The sequence below is a fragment of the Leucoraja erinacea genome, chromosome 7 (assembly GCF_028641065.1).
Source record: "Leucoraja erinacea ecotype New England chromosome 7, Leri_hhj_1, whole genome shotgun sequence".
NCBI lineage: Eukaryota > Metazoa > Chordata > Chondrichthyes > Rajiformes > Rajidae > Leucoraja > Leucoraja erinaceus.
This window is the reverse complement of record NC_073383.1, coordinates 72,507,429-72,514,167: the sequence shown is the minus strand read 5'-3', so window position 1 is coordinate 72,514,167 and position 6,739 is coordinate 72,507,429. Positions and strand designations below refer to the sequence as shown.

General features: G+C 42.5%; 1 pseudogene; it reads left to right on the top strand.

The window, feature by feature from the left end:
• The first annotated feature begins 212 nt into the window (after nt 1-212).
• LOC129699172 (U2 spliceosomal RNA) lies at nt 213-318 on the top strand (annotated as a pseudogene).
• The last annotated feature ends 6,421 nt before the right edge of the window (nt 319-6,739 follow it).

Genomic DNA, 6,739 nt, shown 5'->3' with positions numbered 1-6,739 from the left:
CTGTGCCCGACTTCGCTCCCGCACCAGGAGAAAAATTCATTTTCTCGACCAATATGCCAGTCTCGCTTTGGAAGCGAGTCTGGCTTCAAGCAGCGCTACCGGCCAGCGCCGAGGCCAAGGACATTGCAGTGGACTTGACTGGCTGCAATCGACCGTGAGGGATCAGTACTGTGAGTACTGGGGTCGGTCCCAGCGGGGTTTTAATTACAGAGATCGCTTCCTGGCCTTTTGGCTAAGATCAAGTATAGTATCTGTTTATTATCAGTTTTAATATCTAATACGTCCCTTATCTAAGGACCATATAAACAGGAAAGCCCAGAACTGAGGGCATTGGATTGGGGTTGACCGGCTGCAACGACCGCGAGGGACCAGTACCGTCAGTACGGGGGTCGGTCCCAGCGGTCTGAGATAAAAGAGCAGCCAGGAGCGCTGAGAGCGTTGGAGCCGGGTCAAAGAAAATGGGCTAGATGGAATCAGCTGTGCCAGATGTCCTCCACACCAGCCATATCCACTCCACGGAAGGAAGGACAAAGCTGGAGAAGGAGGACCGTGGAACAGCGGGCAGCCAGCAGCAGCCAGCGGCACTTGGATCAACCATAGTGGGATCAGCTGTGCCCGATGTCGGCCCCGCTCGGGCCAGATCCATGCGGCCGAGCGGTAAGGCTGGACACAAATCAAGCAAGGTAATGGACTCAGAGGGTCCGACTTTGCATAAAACCGCCGGCAACCAGCGCCCGAGAGGGCTGGAGCGGGAAGAAGCGGTGTATGGAGCCTTGCTCCAACGTGATAAACCCACAGCAGTACCTCTTTGAGGGCTGCACAATGCTTCTACCCCATCAGAGGGGAGCACTGTGGGTCAGTTCTGGGTTGACTTGCAAGAGGGGTCCGCAGAACAAAAGACAAGTGGGCAGCAGTTAAGCCCCACATGGGTACCCCGTGCGGGACCCTAGAGATCTCTAACTCTATAAAAAAGAGTAGGCAGGACCCTGATGGGCCAGAGCCTGGTAATACAGCGTCCCATGATCCTAACACAGCAGGGACTCTGCTGGACATGGTGGCTGATTACTTTAGCCAAGTCAAACATGGGTAGACTTGGATCCAGGATGGCAATAGTATTACTATATGTCTGGCCACAAACGCCAACAAGAAAAATTTACAAACACTGGCCAGACATCTGCCACCTGGCAACGGTGAGGCATTACAGGTGCCCAGCGTAAACCAATGCATTTGGCAGCATATGGACGAACATCAGGAACCAGGACCTCAAGATCCAGAGAACCTTAAAGGGATTGACGGAAGGCATCATAGCATACACCCGCACCCTGGACTAAACGTAGGTAACCAAAGACCATCAAGACGCACTAGCTCTGTTTAATAATATGCAATATGACCTGAACTACACGTGGAAGGCGGCCATTCGGCCAGCACTAGGACCCCAAAAACGCTACCATTTGCAAACAAAGAACCGTGTGTGGACTAAGCCAAGACACTGGGGCTCATCAAGGCCAGCGCAAGGGCCTATTTTGGAGCATGATACCAGCCACAGGCAAGGCCATAAAAAATGTGGCTCATACCAGTGGCAGTGTCAGAAATCAATATAACCCGCAGGATCCGTTTAAGGGTATGGCCAGGGCGGCCACCCTGGAAGATGCGGAAGCCTCAACCTCCCACACAACCCCGAACAAGAAATATCAAACCAGAACCTTATTTTCAAAAAACCAAGGAAATAACACAACCACCGGTACCATGGAGGTAGGTGGGTGGGGTTTTCTTCTGTTAAAATAGGGACCTACGATGGTAGGGGAGGTTGCAACACTACAGTTATGTATGGTATATAATCACTACAGATTCATATAATCTCAGCAGTATTCAGGGTTATCTGATAGGGTTTACTCATCCCAATAACCACGGTACAACATACACCTGAATGGCATTTTGTCCTTACATAAACCAAACAATCTAAAAACCCACATGGTGCTACAAAAAATTGTACACAAAAGGTGGTATTAAGCATACTTTTCATGGAACATTAGAATTGTATCAAACATATTTATTAAAAATAAAATAGAGTAGGGTTGCAGGATTATCATTGATTTTAACCCTAAACACATTTGTTCTAGATATTCATTTTAAGATGGATGCTCTTATTATTGATAAAGACTTGGTGTCAGTTGCGGGTTTCTATATGGCAGGCATTGACTCAAAAGAGGAACTTTGGCAATATAGAGCTTACAAAAGGGGCAATCATTAGCCCAATATTATGTACTAAAATTCTAAAACCAGCTTGGCATTGTTATGTAAATAAGCCATAGGGTGATGTTTCCCCCGTTCGGACCCATCAATGGGGTACTAGGGGAAATTCAACTACACTCGGCGTCTGGAATTTTCAGAGTACCCGACTGACCTTCTAAATCATGGTATTCAGTCATACAGGGGATGGTGTTAGAACCATGTTCCCTAATGAACATAGCCAAAAATTATTGATTTATCCAGTGACTGGAGGCAGTCATCCATGCCATAAGACTATGGATTTATTGATTTGTAGAGTCTTAAAGACCCACTACACGGCATTGGGCGGTCAGACAGGACGATGAATCTCATCTCATCTGCACTAAGACTGTCAACACGGAAGCAGTACCTTGGACACATCAAGAAATGGGGCATATTCTGCTTGGACAACAACCTCGACCAAAAGGCCAAGAACATTCTGGCCGTATTGGAATTTTAACAAGCCTCCATTAGGATAATCGATGGAGCTACAGTGCCATCAATAGTGCCACAAGTGCACTCTCCAATTACCTATCACAAGGAACGGAGCGGCACGCGGTGGGAACGCACCCCTGGTAAGCAAACCAGGTACTCCGAAATCTGGGACGTGGGTGTCGTTTCTCAACATGCTGAGGAGCTTGTAGCTCATAACAGCGTTGTCACCTCAGTAACAGACCAGGAAGATGGTTATGCTCATGGTGTTATTTACTGCACAACAAGTGCAGCCATTAAGCAAACTGAGCCTGGACTCCCTGATCATCTCACCGAGAAACTGGTGTTGTCATACAGGATTTAATAAAAGAAAACAGATCTGGTTCCTCCGGTCTAGGGTTTGATTTTATGGTACACCCATATGGCAAACGACTGTGTATAACAAGACACATCTAACTATACATAGAATATACTCAGAACATTCGAGGTCAGAGTATGGAGTTGTTTATCTCTTACAAGAAACTGCATGATAGGGTCACGACTCAAACTATATCAATGTGGCTCAAATAGGTCCTAAAAATGGCAGGAATAGACACTAATGTTTTAACTCTCATTCCACCAGGACTGCAGCAACATCCGCAGCAAAATTGTACAGGTACCCACAGACCAAATCCTCAGAATGGCAGGAGGGTCATTTCAAAAAGGGTTTTTCCACAGGTTTTATAATAAACCAGTTATTTTTTGGAGCCATCATTGTATTAAGAAAACATTTTATGTTCAACAAAATAATTTGCCCGAAAGGTTACAGGGTTATGATTCTCAAATTTTAAAAAATGTTATATTTTTTCGTTATACCACACAACTCTTTGTATAATTGTGTTTTAAAATTACTAATGATGCTCTCTCCCAATACCCAAGGCAGTTGTGAAGCATGGACTCGTTCCACGGCATGAGGTCACAGAGCTTTGAAATCTTCACGAAGTCACTCACGTGACTCCGAAGTAAAATAGTAAGATTAAACGAGAACTTACCAGTTTGAAGTTTGATCTGTATTTTATGAGGAGTTACGATGAGGGATTTCGTGCCCTCCGCTCCCACCCTCTTATGATCATATCAAAAACTGGTATCTCTTTGATAATCTTACTATCTTAGATCATTATAGGTTCCTGTGACCTCACACCGCTGCTTTGAAGAATGACACGCATGCGTGGAAGCGGGCTTCTTCACGAAATCCCTCATCGTAACTCCTCATAAAATACAGATCAAACTTCAAACTGGTAAGTTCTCGTTTAATCTTACTATTTTATTGATTTACCACCTTCTGACTAAAGGAATTCTTCCTCATCTCCTTTCTAAAGATACGTTCTTTATTTTCTGAGAACTCTGCTCTGCATAACCTTGTTATTTCCTATAAAGTGCCAGATGGTATTTTCTATTCAGTTGAGTACGTTAACCAAATTGCATCCATTCTCGAGAAGAGTATATTGTCTCCCTGTGATCGCGTGGGTTTTCTCCGAAATCCTCAGTTTCCTCCCACACTCCAAAGACGTACATGTTAGCAGGTTAATTGGCTTAGTATAGGTGTAAGTTATCCTTAGTGTGTGTAGGATACTGTTAATGTGTGGGGATCGCCGGTCGGTGTGGGCTCGGTGGGCTGAAGGGCCTGTTTCAGCGCTGGATCTCTGAAACTAAACTAAACTACCAGAAAGAGATTAATGGGCCATTTTCCTTATTTTACGAGGGTCATTGACTACATAAAAGGAATAATCTATCAATTTATATTATGATTGATTCAAGGTATTAAAATAAAAATCATTTGAAATCAAGATGAGTCGCAGCTTTTCTGGGGTTGTTATGAAACATTGAAATTCACTGTCCTGAGAGCTGGAGAGACAGAGGGATTAGATAATGTAACAGTGCCCCCTTCCTTGGATGTCACCCTGATCCCAATCACTGGCTGACAGGCCTGGAGAGACCAATCCCCGGCAACATTGTTCAAGTGTTCAAGTGAGTTTATTGCCATGTGTCCCTGATAGGGCAATGAAATTCTTGCTTTGCTTCAGCACACAGAACATAGTAGGCATTTACTACAAAACAGATCAGTGTGTCCATATACCGTTATATAAATATATACACATATGAATAAATAAACGAATAAAGTGCAAATAACAGATAATGGGTTATTAATGATCAGAGTTTTGTCCGAGCCAGGTTTGTGGGGAAGTAGCTATTCCTGAACCTGGTTGTTGCACTCTTCAGGCTCCGGTACCTTCTACCTGAAGGTAGCAGGGAGATGAGTGTGTGGCCAGGATGGTGTGGGTCTTTGATGATACTGCCAGCCTTTTTGATCATCTAATTGGTAACAGTTAGATGAAGATAGATACAAAATGCTGGAGTAACTGGAGTAACGGGACAGCATCTCTGGAGAGAAGGAATTTGTGGCGTTTCGGGTCGAGAACCTATGGAATTAGGTGATATTGGTGACAGACTCTGTGGGATGAAGGGTCTGTTTCCATGTTGTATTTCTAAACTAAATTAAAATAACTTGCATTAGTTAGCCTCAACTGCAGAATGTTGTCCAATTCTGTTCACCACATTTTAAGAAGGAGGTGAAGGTTCCAGAGAAGTGTCTTTATTCTAGTTAGGATGAGATAAACTAGGAGGGGGGGGTCATGAAAAAATGGCATTAAGTGGAGACTTGATAATGTTGGTTTAGATAGAACAAGTTGACTGAAACGTCTCCAATTCACAGCTATTTTACAGACCAGCAAACATAAAATTAATATATTTTAGACAGAATGGAACACAAGGAAAATGTGTTTTTATTTAATCTAGAGACAAGCTGGGATCTGGAATTCAGTGACAGTGGGGATGATGGAAACAGGATCAAAGGCCGGCATCGACTATGTGGGCTGAAGAGCCTGTTTCCATGCTGTACCTAAAATGAACAATTGATGCCTTCAAAATGAAATCTGATGGGCATTAATGAAAAATTAATTTACAGGGATATAGGAAAAGAACAGGAAAATGGGATTGCTTTTGCAATAGCTAGTATAGACTTGATGGGCCAAATAGTTTTCTTTTATACCATAGCCATTCTATCATTCTGTATGATAGTATGCCCTATCAAAAAAACCTACTTTTACAGAGATCTTAATCCATTTAAAAATAAATGAGTTAAAATTTGTTGGCAAATCTGTAGATTTGAAGCTTCTGTGTCAATGCATACATTTTAATAATTAAAGTTACAAAGTGAGATCTTATTCTACATGGATTTATATTCCTTCTGCCCAAATATCTTTATTTCCTGTAATCTGTATTTTGTTGCTGCCACTGCACATCTGTCCAGACAGCTTGACTAGATAGGTGTAGAAACTATTGATGAATGTACCAGTCAACCTCCTTTGCCATTGGTTATATAGCAGTCATAAATGATAGGAGCATAATTAGGCCATTCGGCCCATAAAATCTATTCCATCATTCACTCATGGCTGATCTACTTTCCCTCCAAAACCCATTCTCCTGCCTTCTCCCTATAACCTCTGACACCCGTACTAATAAAGAATCTATCCATCTCAGCTTTAAACATATACACTGACTTGGCATCTGCAGCCTTCTGCGGCAAATAATTCCACACATTCACCACCGCCTGACTCAAGAAATTCCTTCTCATCTCCCTCCTAAAGGAACGTGTGTAGGATTAGAATAGGGAATTTGAATGCGTGAAGCATGTACAGCCATCGGGAAGAAGTTACAGCAGCCTGAAAACTGTAACATCCAGGTTCAGTAAAAGCTTCCACCTTACAGCCATTAGGATATTAAACACTACAACCTCAAATAAGTTCTGAACTAGATAGACTCTTATAGACTAAAGATATATTATTATTATTATTATTGTTATTATTGTTATTATTATTATTATTATTATTATTATTATTATTATTATATTATCACTATTGTTGTTCGTTTGTTTTTTATGTGTACGTATACTTGTGTGTGTGTATATATATTTATACACACACTGAACTTTTTTTTCTCA